This window comes from Capsicum annuum, unplaced genomic scaffold, assembly GCF_002878395.1.
Source record: "Capsicum annuum cultivar UCD-10X-F1 unplaced genomic scaffold, UCD10Xv1.1 ctg81560, whole genome shotgun sequence".
Taxonomy (NCBI): domain Eukaryota; kingdom Viridiplantae; phylum Streptophyta; class Magnoliopsida; order Solanales; family Solanaceae; genus Capsicum; species Capsicum annuum.
The window spans coordinates 112,483-134,316 of record NW_025892289.1 but is presented as its reverse complement, the minus strand read 5'-3'; positions in this window follow the sequence as shown (position 1 = coordinate 134,316).

Here is a 21,834-nt window from a genome sequence, read left to right as displayed (position 1 = left end):
AAAGGAACACATGCAAGTTACTCTTTGTCCATCAAAACGTTACTTGCCCCTACCCCAAATATTTTTCTTCTAGGTAACGTTTGTTAGTTACACCTTCCACAATATCGATTGTCAAAGGATAATTCTTTATATTACTCTCTCTTATTAATTTTACTAGTTGACTACGACAATGATACACACAACCCAATATTGATCATTAAAATTTTTACGTTATGTATAATTTTATCATTTAATTAAAACCTTCATTTGCTTGGTTAATAAATTCTTAGTTAGACATATATATTATATTTAGATAAATGAAATTTGTATAATAATATTATAAATTGTTAATATGACATTCATATAATTTCGAGAGTCAATCAATTTTTTTTACTTTTCACATAATAATTATAAAATATATAATAAAATATTTTAAGTTAGTTAACTCTTGTAATTTAGAATACCTTTTATGTAATTTTCAAATAAAACATGATACTCTTTTTATCCAAACTTTTGTGGCATTGATAGTCAATTATGCTTTTTAAATAATTTATTTTTGTAATTATTGTGATTTATGATATTTTTTCTATTCTAATTTAAGTAGTATTGATATAATTTTGAGAATCAACCAAATATTTTATATCATTTAATTTTTCTAAGTTTCTAATTATTGTGATTAATATTTTTTACGTATTTTTTTGCTATATATAACAGATTAATTATTTTTTTTAGATATTTTAAGTTATTAAATGTTGTGATTTATTATGTATTTTTCTTGAATATATAACATATTAATTATTTTTTTTAGACATTTTAAATTATTAAATATTGTAATTTATACTACTTTTTATGTAATTTTCAAATAATATATGTTACTCTCCTTGTCCAAACTTTTGTGGCATTGATAGTCAATTATGTTTTTTAAATAATTTATTTTTGTAATTATTGTGATTTATGATATTTTTTCTATTCTAATTTAAGTAGCACAATGTTTAGATGACCACAATAATAAATTAGGAATGATATAGTACAAACATGTCTTAAATGACTTTTAATAACTAATTAGAACTGATATAACAAAATTACTATAAAAAAATCTGTTAAAAAAATTAAGTGGACTTCATATAAGATGTCAAGTTAATTTAATATTAAATATTATCAATTTTTTAATACTTAGATGACTTATAATAATTAATTAAAGATGACATAATAAAATTACCATTAAAGTAGTTGAAGCAAACATGTAATAAATATCTCTTTTATTTTATTTGTTAAATATAATTAATATTTTTAATACATAAATTATATATAATTAAGTAGGGATGATATAATAAAATTACGGAGCAAGCACGTCAAATGACAGCAAGCAGGGATGTCGACGGTGTGGTGTGTTCTTCACCTGCCACACCGTGACTTCTTATATAGGAGAATTTAAAGTTCATTCGGATAGGATTTAAAATAAATTAATTTATGTGCTTAAAAATTGAAAATAAATATTGATAAATTAAATAAATAAGTATTTAGATAAAAGTGTTGATCTAAAACAAATTATTGAGTATTTGATAAACAAGTGTTGTTAATCACTTTTCTATTGTAAAAATGACTTAAATGTCCTTAAAACTATTAACATAATAAATAAGTTGAATTATATATAATTTTTAATTCTAATAGTTCAAAAACAAAGGAGAAAGATGAAGAGGAAACTGGAGGGAAAAACGCAGCGAAACAACAAAGAGAAACAAAGAAAATAATACTCAAGGGCTATAAATTCGGGGTATTGTTGGAATTAGAGTAAACTATAAGGGATAAAAGGTAAATATCTTGATCAAACTTAAAAGAAATTTAATCTAAAAAGTAAAAAAGCTGAGGATACCCAACGTCCCACTTTTTACCCTTTTAATCAATTTAATTTTTTTAAGTATTTTTTTTATTTCATCAAATGTCTAAAAAAGTTAAAAAAATATTAAAATCTGGTTTGATCAGATCTTAATCCCATTCAAATGGGCTCTTAGTGTATATTGACTTGATACCTTTTAATTTTTTTTTAACTAAATGTATATTTTACTAAATTAACTTTATTAAGTATGTTTTGAAACTTTAAATTTGAATATTAATATTTCATGTAACTAATTAATATCAAGAAATTGGACAAATAAATTCTCTTGATTTAATAAAATACTCTTCATTTCATAAATTGGACAAGTAAATTGAAACAATTATTTTATTATAAGAGTCAAGTAAATTGAAACAAAGGGAGTAATTTCATTCATTTCTATTTATTCATAATTGACTTGACACATATTTTAAGAATGATAAATTATAGGAGTGATTTTACTATGTTATCTTTTGAATATAATAAATTTAATACTAAAATACATTAAATAATGAATAGATATTTAATAATAAGTATAAAACACTAAATGATGTATTATTCATTGATTTTTCAAACTAGATAAGTTGTAACACCCTAAATTTTGTCCTTGAAAAATCGCTGAGCCTTGAGCTCACTACCCAACTTATGGCTCACTAGACGATTCATAAGGTCTCTATACGGGTCTTAAAGACCCCAATCGTAGCCATAATAGTGTGCTAGCCTGAAGTTTCTGTTAGGACTACGACTAGGGGTCACGAGTCATAATGACTCTATACAAGTCGTAAGGTATCAATCGTAGGGGGACCAGTGTGCTACCCAAATATTTCTATCTTGGCTACGACTAGGACTCTATGAGTGGTAGGGTCACTTGATGAGTCGTACCCTGTGACTCGTAGGGTCACCAGTGGAGGGCACTTGAGATACTGCCCTGACAATGAGTCGTGGAGACAACTCGTAGCCAGACGTCATGAGTCGTAAGGTGACCCATGATGACTGGGCATCTTTTCTGCACTTTTAAGTGGGGGTCATTCTCATCATTTTCCTCTTTACTCACTTAAACCCCACGTTCATAAAACATATTTGGGGTATTATTTTCAACACTTATTGTAATGACCATTCAGGTCATTGTCTGCGTTCTTACTTATTTTATCCGATATAGCTTCTCCATAGCTTCCCCAATTCATTAGTGACTTGCTGGAACTGATAGTTCGGTTACCTGGCAGTTTATTTGTTTTTTAGAACCACTTTCCCAATTTGAAGTCTTCATTGGTTCTAATTGACCACTGAGCAAAAACTTCAGTAAAATGACCTTACATGCAAAATCCGACTTCTCCAACACATCCAGAACATCAAAATCTATGTGGTTACATATCTTATTTGCTCGTAATGGACTCCAAATACATCTCGAGGCATTGGCCGAAGCCCGAAACTAAGTTCTAAGCTTTAACCGTAGCCTAGCATAGGGTAAATACCACGACAGCGGGGAGAGAGGTGCAAATACGGTGTCACAATTGTGGCCAAGCGGGATCTGCGATCACGTTACCCGAGGCCTGTGAAAAGCCTTTTAAAGGCTATCTTGCTCGAAATTTTGGCCATTTGTGCCTCCCTCTTGAGCTCTAAACCCTAATAGAGTGTAAAATCTTTAAAGCGACTCTTGTGGATTGATTATGAGCTTGAATAACTTTTGTAGTCGAATCTTGCTACAAATCTAAGGTAAGATTCCTTCAAATTTGGTATTAATTTCTTGATTTCTAGACCCTAAACCCCTAAGTCATTGAGGATCAATTGTAGCCACAAATTTGATTGATTTACTCAGATTTCCTAAGGGTTATAGCTCCCTAATGATAGGTGAGCAATGGGTTGGTCTCAGAAACTCATTTTTTGAAGGTGGGACTCACTTGGGGTTTCGTGTCATTTTGGACCCATGGTATAATGGTGCCGAATAGATGTTTTTAATCTTGTAATGATGCTTAGATTATGTTATTGATATCTTGGCTCGTGGAAGAAGTTTCGATAAAAGGAAAAGCAAGCTTGTTGGTTCGTGAGCTACTTGCACTCAAGGTAGGTTAGAATTACTTGTGGTTAGATTGAGCTTAATCATAGTATAATTATGATATCTTGTAAGATTGGGTGGGGTCTTAGATGATAAATGGGTGAATGGTGATACTTGGGATTAGTTGATCCTCGTAGGCTATTAAAGTTTTAAAATGTGATATTTGACTATAGCCTAGAATCTTGGATAGTTCTACTTATAGTCTCATGAATAGTATAAGAATACTATAGTTGTTCTAGAAGAGGAGAATGATGTTGTTGACTAACCTTAAGAGTATATTGACCTAGATATGACTAGTTATGAATTGTCCTTAGTGTTTGGGGTAACTTAGAAAGGATACTTGAAGAAGATTTTCCCTTATAGGCCTAGTAAGGATTGATAAACCCATATGGTGTGATTTAGATAACCTACCCTAATTGTGGGTAGAAGTTAGTCTTGTAGAAGTGAACTTGGCATTATTGGGATTTAGGAGTGGGACCTGACCCACCTTAAGCTTGAACTATAAAATTTCTTAGTGACCTAGATACTTGATGAACGTCTAAGTTACGTTATTGAGGTTATAATGGTTAAACTCGATTGTCGGTTATGCATGTGGTCAATGTCACACCACTTTTTAATCAAAAGGATTTCATTTTAAAGTTTGAAAGGGTTTATTATTAAGTGACAAAAAGTAAAGTTGTTTCGAAAAGGATTCATTTTACAATTAACTCAGGGTCACCACTTGGCATAAATTGGATTTGCCAAGTCACCTATGGAAATTCTTTTTCAAAATTATTTTTGACTCTTTTAAACTGATTTGCGAGCAGAGATTTTGGTTAAGAAATTTTGTTGACCGAGGGGAAGGTGTTAGACACCCTTTGGTCCCGTGGTTCGACCATGGTCGCTTCATGGAGCATATCGGCTAGTACAACACTATGAAATGTATAAACTAACAAAAGCACATAAAACAAGCAAACAATCAAATCAAACAAAGTTCTAAACCAAAATAATGTCTAGTCCAACTTATACAGTCCAAATAAAAATACAAAAATGTAAGACCTACTCTAATTCTAAACTAATCCTAAACTAAACTCGACCCGATATTTCAGGCCTTGATCATGCGCCGTCTTCAAGTACAAATTTCTCAGGGAATTCCCTGGATAAAATAATACGTACCTCGGGGCATTCTCCGGCCAAAAGAGTACACTTTTAATTTTTCAAACGACAAAGTGAAACAATCTCAAACACAAGCATCCAATCATTCCACAATCGTCAATTTTTACAATTTCCCTATCCAACTTAGTATTTTCCTATCTATTCAACGACCTCATCATGATACTATCGCGTTTATTATTTATTTGTTTCAAAATAACCAACAACAATAAATCAAGATTAATCAATATTCATTTTATCAATTTCCAATATCCGACCCCAAATGACATTTTAAACACACAAAAAACTTCCACATGAGACCATTATCCATACATTAACACCAAACTCTTATCATGATCAATTTTCAACATCAAACATCGAAAATACACAATCATAATCAACAAACACATAATCATAACGTCAATCTGATAAATTAAGATAAAATGAAGAGAAAGAGTTAAAGAAATAGACCTTTCGATAATTGATTTTCGTTGATAATAACTAGTTAAAGAAGCCCAAACTCAAAATCCTCGAATGAAGAACCTCGAACAATACCAATTCAGTATCTAAAAGACCCAACCCAAACAAATTTGAACGAAAACCCACGAAGAAAAATGAATCCCGAGACAACATTACCCAAAATTCAAGCGAAATACAAACACAACACGATTTATGTGTGTGTGTTTTTATTCTATGAAAGATGTCTAAGAGATGCCCCGTGTGTGTATATTATTGTTGTTGTGAGTGGAAAAGAAAAGGTGGCCATGTAGTGTGTGTGTATTTTTTTCTTTTCTAGTATGTGCATGCATTTTTGTGTTGTGAGCCATGTCTGTGTATGTGAGTGTTATTTTTTTTCAAGTGTACGAGAGATGTGAGTGGGTGTGTACGTGTGTTATAGATACAAATGGAAATAAATGTTGTGTATGGAAATTGTGTCAATGTAAGAGTGTGTATTATTATGGTCCCTTTTAGTCAAAGAAGAAAGAAAGAAAAATCAATGTAGTTGTTGCTGTTTGAAAAATAGAGTGGGCACGTGGGGTTGTCAGCTTAGTGGGTGGATTAGGTGGAGGGGGTGGGGTGGAAGGGGATAGGTAGGGGTAGGGTAGGGGTAGTAAATGGGTAAAAAATTATCTTTTGGGAGGGACAAAACTATGTGTCTACATTATGCCCCCTTTGATTTTGGGCATTCTACCTGTCTCAAGTTATGTGAGAGTTAGGTCACAGGTATCTCAAAGGATTGGAAAGAGAAAGACTATACCGAGTTGGAGAGTCGAGCGAGGTCCTGTCGAGGTTTCGGTCCACGACTCTGCTATTACATCAAAGATAAACATTACAAGTTAAAAAGATAACTGAAATTACAGAATTCCTATCTATGCTATTACATCAAAGATAAACATTACAAGTTAAAAAGATAACAGAAATTACAAAATTCCTATCTATGCAACTTCTTTTGGATTCTTGACTTTAGTTTCTGATGCTTTCAAAATGTACAAAAGATCCGATCTTCTTTGGGTTGAACTTGAGAATAGATACTTTCTCCGTACAAAATTTTATGTTTGGAGATGAACTCACAAATTGACCACGCTCTGTTGGGGTACTTCGAAACCTTGATCCTGAATTTGAAAATCTCCACCCTATTTTTCAGGCTGACTCCTGACTTACAATTTCTTCACCTTGTTGCTTGACTTTCAATATCTTAACCCTGTTGCTTGAATTTTAATTTCTTCACCCCGTTCTTCAGGTGGGCTCCTGACTTACCATTTCCTCACCCTGTTCTTTAAGCGAGCTCCTTACTTTCAATTTCATCACCTTGTTGTTCAGGCGAGTTCCTGAAATCAAAATCAAAATTAGAATGAAAATTATCCCTAATAAGGATTACAATAAAGAGATATTTAATTTTCTGAAAGTAAAGCCCCATTTTTCAGGACGGTCCTGAATGAATAGTAAAGTCCCATTTTTCAGGAGGGTCCTGAACAAAAGTAATGCCTCATTTTTCAAGAGGGTCCTGAACTGAAGTAAATTTTCATTTTCCAGGAGGGTCCTGAACATAAAGTAAATTCTCATTTTCCAGGAGGGTCCTGAAAGAAAGTAATTCCCATTTTCCAAGAGGGTCCTGAACATAAACTAAATTCCCATTTTTCAAGAGGGTCCTGAACATAAACTAAGTTCCCATTTTCCAGGAGGGTTCTGAACATAAAGTAATGTCCTATTTTTCAGGAGGGTCCTGAACAGAAATTAAATTCTCATTTTTTAGGAGGGTCCTGAACATTAAGTAAATTTCCATTTTCCAGGAGGGTCCTGAACATAAAGTAAATTCCTATTTTACAGGAGGGTCCTGAACATAAAATAAATTTTTATTTTCCAGGAGGTTCCTGAACATAAAGTAAATTCTCATTTTTTAGGAGGGTCCTGAACAAAAAGTAAATTTTCATTTTTTAGGAGGGTCCTGCACATAAAGTAAATTCTCATTTTCCAGGAGGGTCCCCGAAGATAAAGTAAATTTCCATTTTCTAGGAGGGTCTTGAACATAAAGCAAATTCTCATTTTTCAGGAGGGTCCTGAACATAAAGTAAATTTCCATTTTTCAGAAGGGTCCTGAACATAAAGTAAATTCTCATTTTCCAGGAGAGTCCTGAGCATAAAGTAAATTTCTATTTTTCAGGCGGGTCCTGAACATAAAGTAAGTCCTTATTTTCCAGGAGGGTTCTGAACATAAAGTAAATTTAAATTTTCCAGAAGGGTACTGAACATAAAGTAAATCCTCATTTTTCAGGAGGGTTCTGGACATAAAGTAAATCCCTATTTTCCAAGAGGGTCTTGAACATAAAGTAATTTTTCATTTTTCAGGAGTGTCCTGAACATAAAGTAAATTTCCATTTTTCAGAAGGGTCCTGAACATAAATTAAATTCTCATTTTCCAGGAGGGTCCTGAACATAAAGTAAATTTCTATTTTTGAGGCGGGTCCTAAACATAAAGTAAATCCTCATTTTTCAGGAGGGTCCTGAACATAAAGTAAATTTCCATTTTCCAGGAGGGTACTGAACATAAAGTAAATCTCCATTTTTCAGGAGGGTCCTGGACATAAAGTAAATCCCCATTTTCCAAGAGGGTCTTGAACATAAAGTAAATTTTCATTTTCCAGGAGGGTCCTAAACATAAAGTAAATTCTAATTTTTTAGGAGGATCCTGAACATAAAGTAAATTTTCATTTTCCAGGAGGGTCCTGAACATAAAGTAAATTTCCATTTTTCAGGAGGGTCCTAAACATAAAGTAAATTCTCATTTTACAGGAGGGTCCTGAGCATAAAGTAAATTTTTATTTTTCTGGAGGGTCCTGAATGAAAGTAACAACTCACAAATGTGCTTTTCCAAAGGTAGCTGAATTTAGCGAAGCGAATTCTACCTCTGTTTCAACCAAAAATTTGTTAGTTAATAACTTAGTGGTGGCTTGCAACACTTGGCTTTCCAGGAACCTTTTCCAGTGTCCATTCCCATCATTTTGTTTCAAATTGTTGGCACTTGTTCCTACTTTGTTGCATCATTGACCCAAACCCAGATTAAGGGAAGTGGCTTCGATTTGAGCATTGAATTTTATTTTACCATGTTTCTAAGATACACCTTTTGCGTCCTGACATTTCCATGACTTCAGAAACTTGTAAGTTGATAAATATCCCATGTTTCTTTCATGCATTGTTCCTGGCTTTGCTCTATGCAATAGAGGAGAATGGTACCAAGTTTTGAGATTCTTTCTCACTTGGTTTGACATAGACTTGACTAAAAAATGTAAAGAAATAAATGGTGATTTTCTTATTTTGATAAACGACATAAAAGACAAAACACATGAATATGTAAAAAAAATAAAAAGACAATGTCCCTTTTTCAGAAATGAAAAAAGAATAACTTATCGGAATACTTCAACCAACTCGAATGATTATGACATGCGTTTTGGATTAAACCGCCTGATCTTCCCACCCTAACTTTACCACTTGTTATTGAGTTAATGCCCCTGAAACCGAGTTGCTTCTTCAAGGCTACAGAACTCATATACCTTATTCGACTAGTGGTGCCTTAAAAGGTTTTCGCTAACCAACCTCTCTCTTTTTTATTTCTTTCAACTCATCATCGCCTTACGATGCCCGTTGAGGGTTTTCACCAATAAGACTCTCTTATTTTTTATTTTTGTCAACTTACCATTGCTTTATGGTGTACGTGAGGGTTTTCACCAACAAGATTATCTCATTTTTTATTTCTCTCAACTTACCACTGCCTTACGCTGCCCCTGATGGTTTTCACCTATAAGACTCTCATTTTTATTTCTCATAGTTCCCCATGATGATGAAGAAAATATAGTTCCATAACCTTGTCATATATCCACTATATGTTCCGCCTTGTCATTCTTGAAGATTGATCTGAAGGTATTTTCTTCAATTGCAACTTTGCTTTTGGACAAGGTTAGAAAGAAAGGATGACATGAGGTCCAAAAAACACTTGAAGCGGGGTGGGACTTACAACTTTTGGAATTGACTCAAACAATACAAATTAACTCGTACCCAGTTTCTTTTGACTGAGTAACTCTAAATTATTCATTTGGTTGGACCAAGCCCAGAGTAGAGTAGCCTACGTATCTTACTCCCGGGAGAGGAGAATCATGTCACACATAGTTTCGACAATTTATTCTTTGTTTTGGGTTGTTTTTATTATTTTTCTTTTCTTGATACTCTTATCTTTTTGGACTCTATTATTGATTCCAAAAGAGGGATATGAAAGAAAAATAAAGACCAAAGCTCAAAAGGGTAAACAAAGGATGACACAATATTAGGATATCGAAATAAAATACCTTTATCATATCAATCTAAAAAATTGCCAATACTAAACATACAATAGAAATAATGAAGGATAAAGATCACACAATATCTTTTAATCGCGTTAGCATTGATAGCCATTTCTGCCATTTTGCTTTCTAAATCTGTCAAGTATAAAGCTCCATTGTGTAACAATTTTTCATAATGAAGGGTCCTTGTCAATTTGGGGAAAACTTGCCTTTAGCTTCAATGTGATGAGGGAGGATGTGCTTCAATACCAACTGCCCGACTTAAAATATGCCTAGGACACACCTTCCTGTTATATGTTTGGGTCATTCTCTTTTGATATAATTAGCCATGACACACTGATGTTAGTCTTTTTTCATCAATCAAGCTCAACTGCTCTAATTGGATTTTGACCCACTAATCATCATCAACCTCTGCTTCCACAATGACTTAAAGGGATGGAATTTCCACTTTGGAAGGTATGACTGCTTTCGTCACGTACACTGACAAATATGGAGTTGCCCCTATTGAAGTGCGAACGATAGTACGATAACCTAGCAATGTAAAAGGAAACTTATCATGCCATTGTCTGGACCCTTGTACCATTTTTCGTAGAATCTTCTTGATATTCTTGTTGGTAGCTTCAATAACTATTTGCCTTTGTACGATATGGAGTGGAATTTTGGTAGACAATCTTAAACTGTTGACATATCTCTTGCATCAAATGGCTATTGAGGTTGGCAATATTATCTGTAATGATCACCTTTGGAATGCCAAATCTACAAATGATGTTAGTATGAATAAAATCCACCACCACCTTATTTGTTACTGACTTAAAAATTGTTGCTTCTACCTACTTTATAAAATAGTCAATGACTACCAAAATGAATCTATGTCCGTTTAATGCTTTTAGTTCAATCGGCCCAATCACGTCTATCCCCCAAGCTACAAAAGGTCATGGAGCAGACACTGTGTGTAACTCAGTAGGAGGAGAGTGTATCAGCTCACCATGTACCTAACATTGATGGCATTTTCGAACAAAACAATAGAATCCCTCTCTATAGTAAGCCAATAATAACCTTCTCAAAGTATCTTTTTTGACAAGACATAAACGTTCATATGCAGCCGACATACCCTAAAATATATTTCAACCATGATTGCCAATGATTCTTTCGCATCTACATACCTCAAAAGTCCCAGACCAAGGGTTTTCTTGAATAAGATTCCCCCACTTAAGAAAAATCCATTAGCCAAATGCCTAATAGTCCTCTTTTGACCATTGGTGGCATATATTGGATATTCTCTCGACTGAATGTATCATTTGATTTCAAAGAACCAAGGCTCTCCGTCAAGCTCTTCTTCAACCATATTATAATAAGCATGTTGATCACGACTTTGTATATGTACTGGATCGATGTAAGACTTATCAGGATGTTGGAGCATCAAAGACAATGTGGCTAGCACATAAACAATCTCTTTGAGAACTCTCAAAATATGCCTAAACTTTACTGACACAAACCGTTGACATAGATCTTGCAAGCATTATTTATACGGTATGAGTTAAAAAACCATGTCTCCCATTCGCCTTGAATCTGGTGGACCAGTGTAACGACCTGGGACTACTCCCTAGTCATCACTCGATACTCATGATCCCAAAGGACCATAAGCTAACCCATGAATGGTATCTGTTATGAGCACTGAATAAAAATACTACAATTAATGCAGAAAAATAGGCTGAAATGCCATAAGGTTCAAAACATCTGAAATACTGACTAAATATAACATCTGAATCTAAAATACTATCTGAAAATCTAGTCTGAAAAGCCTCTAACTAAATCTGTCTGAAAGTGGAGTTAATGGGATAAACCCTTAACTAACTCCAACTATTGAGCTACTGCTAAACTAAAATACCAAAATAAAAAGCATATCCTCGATAGATGAGGACTCATTGCTAAATCTGCTACTATTAGCTGAATCTGGCTAAGCACGGTCAGGAACCTGAGCATCCAAACCTATGATATGAAACATTATAGTACAAGAAATGGGTATGCAATCAGTATGCAGGAAAGCAATGGTATGCTAAATGAGGTAAGACTAAATGGATGGGTTTATATACATGAACAATAACTAACTGAAAGATATACAAGAGCTGGATTAGTATATGTAGAGGATCTGTAACTACTGAACATACTATGCATACTATAACTGGGTATACTGAAACTGAATCTGATAACTGATAACTGAATATACTAATAATCTGAGATCAGTGATAATCTAGATTACTGATAATCGAGTGACTGTATCTGACAGTCCTGATTCTATAACAACTAAACTGAGTTCTATTCTTAAGACTTAGACTCAAACTGAAACTGTAGGAGGTAATCATCTAATCGACATGCCCTAATCTGAACTAATAGAGGTCCAATCTGTAACCTCAATTGAAAGAGTGTCAGTACCATGCCACGGGTAAATATAACTAATGTGGAGTTAGTCCTAACTAATGGGTGACCCCTGAGATCAGTTCTAAACTAGCAGGTGATCCCTAAGTATGTCAGTCCTACCTAATGGGTGACATCTCATAACCTACACTGGTTATGTAGTTTTGGATCTTTGAGATTGCTTATAGGGACCCAGTCCTAACTAACGAGCTCGCTCGGTGCTGAATCCTACTCCCAACTAAAAGACACTAAACTGAGTATACTGAACTGGACTGATACTGAGATTACTAAGTTTTCCTAAGTTTTGAACTGACTGAATTCTACTGAGTTCTGTAATGGACTGATAGTACTACTGATCGTGGTATGACTGATATCATTTTGTAACTGACACTGGCTCTAAGTAAATAGCTAAATTATCGGGTATTAAATACCCCAAGGACTCGATAGCATGAAAAGTAAAGAAAAACATAACTTTGAATAACATATCAATGTTCACTTGGTCTTAATTCATTTATAGTAACACTGCATCAAACACTTGTAATGCATTAAGTTATACGTGAATGGGGAATACATGTTAGCATGCTATAATGGCATTATTTCATTCTCGTAGACAATTTATCAAATACATGAGAAGCATACTTGGTTTATTAAATCATAAACACTTAGGGTTAACATGATTACAACAATCAACTTGCAAATTGATGGGTTTATCATAAATACCATGTACATCAACACATACTAGAATTAATTCTTGGAACTTGTAAACTAAATCATGGATTAAAACTCAAAAAACATCATGAACATGAATTCAATCAAATTCAATCATGAAGATCATAAATCTGAGATCTTGTATATAAAAAAAAAGGATTCTTAGGCTCCATGGAAGGTAAGGATCCATGGATGAACATCTAACATACCTTAATTTGAGAGTTTCTTGAAGTTCTTAGCTAGATTTCTTGAGATTGACCTTGATTCTTGAGGGTTAGGGTTTGTTTCTTGAGAGAGAAATACCTTTTGATTTTGGAGAAAAGTGAATAATGAAGGGTTTTACGCATTTTTGGGGCTTAAATCCCATATTTGGGTGGAATAAAATCATGGGAAAAGACTATTTTAACCCTGGGCGCAACTTTAATTTTTGGTGAAATTTATCGATCTGGACCCTGGGTGATACGCCACCATCGCGCCAAGCCACTGGAAAATGACAACTGGGAAATTGCATGGTGGCACGATGTGGTAATATCGCATTGCCACTTTAATTGAGACCTGGAAGTTCACCGCGACACGATGGTATCACGTTGGAACACTGGAATAGGACAATTCTGAAATTGAACCTTTACGCAAAGAGCCAATATCGCGGAGGCTCACTGGTTTTTGACAATTGCTATTTTGGTTAGCTCCACGACGTGCAGATGGCTCAAGTGGTACACTGTCTTACTAAAATGGCCATAACTTTTTGCCCGGGTGTCGGATTTGGGTAAATTTTATTCAAAATTCTACATGTATAAAAGTGTATTCATGTTTAAAGAAAGTCTTTGACATTTTTTGGGATGAATTTAAGCAAGGTAAAAGTACGAGGTGTTACAACAAGCAAGTCAGAGTCTCCCACTACTAATAATTCCTAAACTCCTATGTCAATAGCTATCCTGACCCCCAAAATGCAAGCTTCATATTCTGCCATGTTGTTGGTACAAATAAAATCAAAGTAGTGCAGTTACCGAAAAAATGTTACCCCAATTCAGTGATAAGAACTTTACCTATTCTGACTTTTTTCTTGTTCACAGCTCCATCAAAGAACAGCTTCCAGCCTGGATCAACATCTATAGTGACTTCATCAATACTCAATACTTCTTCATCAGGAAAATTATCTTTAATGGCTCATACTCCTCATCAATACGGTTCTTAGCAAGATGATCTGCCAATACTTGAGCTTTCATGGCGGTTCGAGTCACATACATGATGTCGAACTCAGTAAGCAATATTTGCCATTTTGCAAGTCGACCCGTTGTCATAGGCCTTTGAAAGATATACTTCAAAGGATCCACGTGGGAGATAAGGTAAGTAGTGTAGGATGAAAGATAATGCTTCAACTTCTATACTACCCAAGTTAGGGCACAACACGTTCTTTCAAAAAGCGCGCACTTGGCTTCATACATCATGAACTTCTTGCTAAGATAATAGATGGCTTGCTTCTTTTTTACCATGATATCATGTTGACCCAACACACAACTAAAGGAATTATCCATAACTGATAAGTACAAAATCAAGGGCCTACCAGGATTAGGTGGTACCAATATAGGCGAATTTGACAAATATCTTTTGATTTTGTCGAACGCCTCCTGACATTCCTCTGTCCATTCAACGACAATACTCTTCTTCAACAACTTGAAAATAGGCTCACAAGTGGTTGTGAGCTGAGCTATGAATCCACTGATGTAGTTCAGTCTACCGAGAAAACTCATCTTTGAAGGATCCAATTCAATGCCTCGATGACTGACCACGAATCCCAAAAAATTCCCAGATGTAACTCCAAATACACATTTTGCTGGATTGAGTTTGAGATCGTACCTGTGAAGCCTCTTGAAGAACCTCCTTAGATCTTTAACATGATCAGCTTGATTTTTGGACTTAATGATCACATCATCTACATAGACTTCAATTTCCTTATGGATCATATCATGAAAAATAGTGGTTTTTGCCCTAATGTATGTTTCCCCAATATACTTCAGGCCGAATGATATCACTCGATAACAATAAGTTTCCCACGGTGTGACGAAAGATGTTTTTTCTTCATCATCAACATCCATAACTATTTGGTGGTACCCAACATAACAATCCACACAAGAGCAACCTCATATTTAGCATAATTATCTAAAAAAATATGAATGTTGGGTAGTGGAAAATAATCCTTCGGGATTGCCTTATTCAAATAACACTAATCGACACACACTCAAACCTTTTCGTCTTTCTTTGAGACAGGAACAACATTGGACAACCAATTAGGATAACGAGCAACTCGAACGACCTTGGCTTGTATCTGTTTCATGATTTCCTCTTTGATTTTTATGCTTACATCAATTTTAAATTTACTCAACTTCTGTTTGACATGGGCGATCGCGGGGTTAGTCAGCAATTTGTGGACCACTAACTTAATGCTTAAACCCGACATATCATCATAAGACTATGCAAAAACTTCTTTATAATCAATTAATGCTTGGACCATCCCTTCTTTTAATTGTGGGGAAACATGTACACTTATTTTAGTTTCCCTAACCTCTTCCTGATCTCCAAGATTAATTAACTCAGTTTTATTCAAATTAGGATTCAAACTAGCATGTACAATTGGCTTCAAATTGTTGACTCTTTGCTTATTTCTTCCAATGCCTTTTCTTCATCATATTCCACCTCTTGCTTTATTATATCTTGATTAGATTGGATTTTAAGGTCAGGCTAAAAATTCTGCATGTACGTTATATCATTTGAATCAGCATAAAGAGAACTGTATAAAGAAAAGACAAATAAAATATATTAGAGACAAAACAAATGGGACATTGCATTTCATTACAAAGAAATACATGAGGGTTTAGACATAAGTGACAACAAAAATATAAATAAGATATATCTCAAATTACAACCCTAAAATAACTCGGATAATAGAAAGAAGAACAAATCAAGCTACCAAAACTCCCTCCTGATGGGGAAAAGAGTGACTTCCCAATTGATGAGCTGCACATCAGGACCTATGAACTGTACGTCTTCCTTACTGGTACCTTCTCCTACTTCAAACATATCAGTTTCAATGAACAGGTTCTGGAAATCATCAACTAACTTAACTTCCACCTCCTGTATGGGCTTGATAATGCTGGTTTTGATGAGCTATTCATTGAGTAGTGGGACTGGGCGGGGGAGTGACCATGTTTCCTTCTTTCGCTTCTTGATCTTTTTCCAATCTTCAACTGTAGGTTTGAACCCTAAGCCAAAACCACCAAGGTTCTCACTTGGACATATTGGAAGAGCTATAGCATGCAAAGATACTCCTAAACCCTTTCCTGGCTCAAAGTCGTATTTTAACATCTCATTGACAATCATGACAGAAGTAGGAGATAACTGTGGCCCTGGCATAACATGTCCTTCACAAATATGATCCACAATCACTATATTAAAAGATTGATAAATCAATGTCTCCTCTTCATTATTTGCCTTAACAAAGGGCATGGGAGAGTCTTTGTAGATGGCCAAATCCCATTCACCGTGAATGATTACCTCCTACTTGTCGTGTTCAAACTTGATCATCTGGTGCAACGTAGATGCGATGGCTCCAGCCTTATAAACCCATTGTCGTCCCAATAAAAAATTGTAAGAGGCGTCAATATTCAATACTTGAAACTCTATGGAAAATTCGACAGGCCCTATATTCAACATTAACTCTATTTCACCAATGAAATCTATTGTTGCTCCATCAAAAGCTCTGACACATACATTGTTGGGTCGAATCCTCTCGGTACTGATATTTAACTTTTGCAAAGAAGACAGAGGACAAATATTCACATCAGAACCTCCATCAACCATGATACGAGTGACATAGAAGTATTCACACTTCACAGTAATGTAAAAGCCCCTAGTATGCCCCATACTTTTCACAGGCAATTCATCATCCAAAAGGCTAATCCTGTTTACCTCAAAGATCTTTCCAATAATTCTCTAAAATAGATTCACCGTAACTTCTCTAGGGGCGTAAGATTCATCTAAAACCTTTAGCATAGCATTACGATATTCATCAGAATGCTGCATTAAAGAAAGAAGGGAGATTTTAGGTGGAGTCTTCCTCAACTGATCTATGATTGAGTATTCAGGCAATTTCATCTTTTTCAAAAACTCTTCATCCTCTTCTTTGGTGATAGTTTTTTTGAGAGTAGACTGGCCATTCACCACTAGTTTAGACTTTCTTAAGCCTTCCGAAACAAAACACCTTCCTGAACGAGTCAAACCCCCAACTTTATTCACCTCATCCATAATTTCCTTCCCTTGATAAGTCATCACAGTCTGCTTATAATTCCAAGGGACTTTTTTAGGGTCGATTAACAGGAGTTGTGTCACTAGATTAATGATAATAGACGCTGCAAGTACTCCTTTCACAGTTAAAATAGGCTTGCTTGGGGCTCCCAATACCATTAGCTTTGACTTATCCTGACTCGGACCAACCATTTTTCCCACTTCTTTAGTCAGCACAGGTTTTTTCTTATTTCCTTGAGTTTTCTCTTCTATCGTCTCCTTTGGGATCAAAGACATTGCCTTCATTGAATCTGCAATGTTTACCAACTTTTCTTCATTAGTTGGGATCCTGGCGATTGGCTTTTGAGATACCATGGACTCTATACCTTCGTATGTCAACTGCAATATGTTCATTTAAGCATGGGCCGACAATAGATTTTGGTTGATGTTCGAAACCTCCGGGGATTGTATCATAATTTGATTTATGTCGATCAGATCCTAAATTGCTCTCTTCAAATACCAACATCTACCTTTATCATGCCCCAACATATTAGAACAATATGCACATCTTAGAGAATAATCAAGGTTCCTTGGAGGTGGATTCAAAAGCTTTCCTTTAATTAATATCAAGACCTTTATATTTCTCAGCCTCTAAAACAAACTAGTATACAACTCCCCGAGAGGTTTGAAATTATTCTTGATTGCCTTCTCTTTTTTGAACTCGAGCCTAGGTTAAAAACCAGATTTGGAAGGTTTTTGGTAATTTTGTGGAGCTGAAGGATAATTATGAAGGGTTGGCGCACACTATTATTGGTAAGAAGAGGTTTGAACATATGGCTGTGCACTATATACTAGGTACTGGGGTGGTGGAATGGGATACTATAGATTTTGTGGAGGGTAGTAGTAATGGGGGAAATATATGGAGCTTGGGCATAGACTTGGGCTTGAGATTAGGGATAAGGGCGAGACGGTCTTTCCGGATATGCATGTGGCCCAACTACAATAACCTCTACATCCTCCTTCTTATTTTTCCCATCAAAAGTTCCAAAACCATTCTGAATTGCTTGGGTGGTTGCCTTTAATGCGACAAAGCTCACATTTCGTCCTGTCTTAATTCCCCCTTCTATCATTTCTCCCATCTTAAGGACCTAGACAAATGGCTTAACCATTGCTGGAAGTAAGTGATGAAAATAGGTCTCATCTTTTGCCTGAATGAAAACCTCTACCAATTTTTTCTCTTTCATCGGAGGCTTTACCTTGGCGGCCTATTCATGCCACCTTATCGCATACTCTGTAAAGCTTTTAACACTTTTATTCTTTGTATTAGCAGGGACTTCTCATCGGGAATCATCTCCACATTATAATAAAATTGTTGCACGAATTTGTTAGCCAGGTCATCCCAGCTCTTCCATTTGTCAATATCATGACCAACTAATCATTTCGAAGCCAGACCAAAAAGACTTTCACTGAAGCAAGCCATGATTAATTCTTCTTTTCCTTTAGCATCACTCATTTGGTTATAATAATGTCTCACATGCACCACGGGATCATCATGTTAGTCATACTTCTCAAACTTCGGCGTCTTAAAACGAAGAGAAAAGTTAACGCCTAGGAACATGCATCGATCTTTATAGGAAACAATCTTATACCCCTGAGTAGTCCCTGTAGGTTTCTCAAGGACTATTCTAAACTCTTCAATTTCCACGATATGCCTTCCTATTCTTCGGCCGCAATAGGCTTCTCTATATCAAAGTGAAATGCAGGAGGCTGATTGTAATAATACGAATCATACATCTTCAAGGTAGGCTCCGGAGCATGTTGCTGAGCCTCTAGCATTTTAAACATTAGTTCACTGGCAGACCGGGGGAGTATAATTGTTGGACGCACAACATAAATAGGATCTTCAGATGGTGGCGGAGCCACAAATACAGGTGTTGCAGGTGGTGTTGGCTGAGCAGTGGGCCTTGGTCGGGAAACTGCCAAGGGTACAATAGAAGTGCCAGGATAATACTGATGTGGAGTAAATCCTGGTGCATTCTTGAGTAACTCAGTAGGAGTAGAAAATTGTACCTGGGAGAGCGGCGGGCAATTAGAAACATTCCCAAGTTCTTCAGGGAATGGAGGAGGAGGCATGCCATTAGCCCAGGCTCGGTGCAGATTTTTCAATTGTTGGCTTAGTCTTAATATCTCAGTATTGTGTTCTGAACCCTCTTCTCTAGGGTCCTGATCCGGGTCAATGAGTGAATTTTTGATCTCTCTGTTAGCCATGGCAAGCTTTACTTTTGATCTAGTGAAGTAAGGATGACTAGCTAGAGTGCTACAAATCAACTATTTTTATCTAAAAGAACATACTCATCAAAGACAAAACCCGTTACGATTAGGTCACACAACAAACATGGTAATCACATTGTATATTTATCCTAGATTTATGCACATTCCTACCATCCTTTGAGGGTAATGAGTCCAGTTTAACATCATCCTGATCTCTCCCTTATACTTTTTTTTTCTTTTTTTTTGCACTACACTTCATTCTTTTCTAACTTTCTCCCTTGCTTCTCTCTTCTTTACATTAGTCTCTTTTTCTTCCATTCTCTTCTCTTACCATTCTTTCTTTCTTTTTATCATTCTTTATGGCCTTTGATTTTCTTTAAAAGAGAAAAATTAAGGGAAACAAAGAAATAAAATGATTAGATCAAACCCAAAAGTAGTTTGCCTATGTATCATGTTGTACATGAATCAGATCTTGTATAGTTCGGGAAGCGTAGGCATAAATATCACAAAATTGAAGATTTTTGATTTTTGATTTTTTTTTATGAAAAACAAACAAAAGAAAGAACAATGAGACATCACTACATTTTTGTGAAAGAAAAAACTAAAGCAGATTTCGAATTTAAGACAATCTTGACACTAATTAACAAAGGCTGAACAACACTCTAGACCAATATGACAACGTACGTAGCACTCATAATAATGACTGAAAAGTTGAAAAAAACTTTACACCGAGTTATCAAAGACACAACAATACAATGACAGAATAATAAAAGACTCAGACTAAATAAAAGATAAAAAGTGCCCCCTTCAAACTGCTGAGCTGCGTGATGGCCCTGATCGAGATGGACCTGACTGTGAAGTTCTCGCTTTTCCACTTAGACTTTGCAACATATCCTATAATGACACTTTGATACTTGGGAGGAAGCTTCTAGCACGTGTTCCTGCCTCTTGGGGAGTACACCTAAAAAGATTTTTCTGACACCCTTCCACAGTTGTGATCAAACCTGATAGCTGAACTCTCAATAGCTCCACTTTAGCACCTGGATCTTCCTCCTCATTGTCCTCAACCATATCTGCCTCCTGCATTCGCTCTCTAATTTGAACCGGTAATGGTCTACTAATGCTACGAGGTATAAATTATAGCTAGATTTTATAGTTTTGAGTGCACCCCGAGTTATCCAAACCTTCCACAATGGTATCGACACCTAGCTTCATCGCGTTATGCCAGAATTGGTCGTATTTACTTTCCTCCAAGGCTTGGTCCTTAAAGTACTCTACATCCTTTATAAGATCCATTATTGGTGGGATATCTTGCACTCTACCCAACTGATGCATCACCCTTCTTGTATTGTAAGGTCTAGTGCAGTTAAGTCCTATCAAAAATAGAAGAAGTTGCATTAGAGATCCAACCAAGATTTTCGTAGGATGGATCCACATAGAAGTCCAAAGAATGTTTTCCTGAGTTCTTGATTCGAGAAATTTAATCCAGGCATTGACTCCCACAGGCAAAGAAAATTTATCAAAATGCATTCTCTTCTCCATGGCTTTCACTCGATCATCCAAACAATGGTCGACCACATCTGCTTTGATCAAAGAAGGCTCTTGCAAATGCTCCATCATCTACACCTGCAATATCAGATTACTCCCCTAAAAAAATCATATTCCTTCTTTTACTTCAGTCAAAGCCTTATATATTTCTGTTAAGATCATTGGTAAAATGGTAACCTTCTATCTTTTCTTGGATAAAGCCATCACCACTGATTGTAAATGAGTATTGATATGCCTCTCATCTAATGGGAAGACTAAGATACCCAACAGAGCCAGTCAAAAAACCTTAAGACGATGTTGTTCCCACATCTTCTTGGTAGTACAGAATTCATCCTAAAAGTAGTCAAACTTTCTATGGACCCAAATCTAGCAAACAACTAGTCAAAGGAAATCCATGGTTATTTGAGACACCCCAGATACTTGTTGTCTTTCAATCCACAGACTCAAAGAAATCTCTTTCCAGAATGATCCCGGCTAAAATCATCCGTTGATCAATATAAGGCAATTGAAACAAATGAGATATTTCTATCAGGGTAGGGGTCAATTCATAACTTCCGAACCTAAACACTAAATTATTTGGATCCCAAAAGGTCAACACAACCTCTATTAGATCTGGGTGAGGCGTGATATCTAGGAGTGCTACAAGATTGCCTAAAACTTTCCTTAATTCTTGCTTTTTAGAGTAGTCGAACTTGCCCTACCACTTGGTTAACTTTTTGGGCACCTTGACAACTATCAGGACT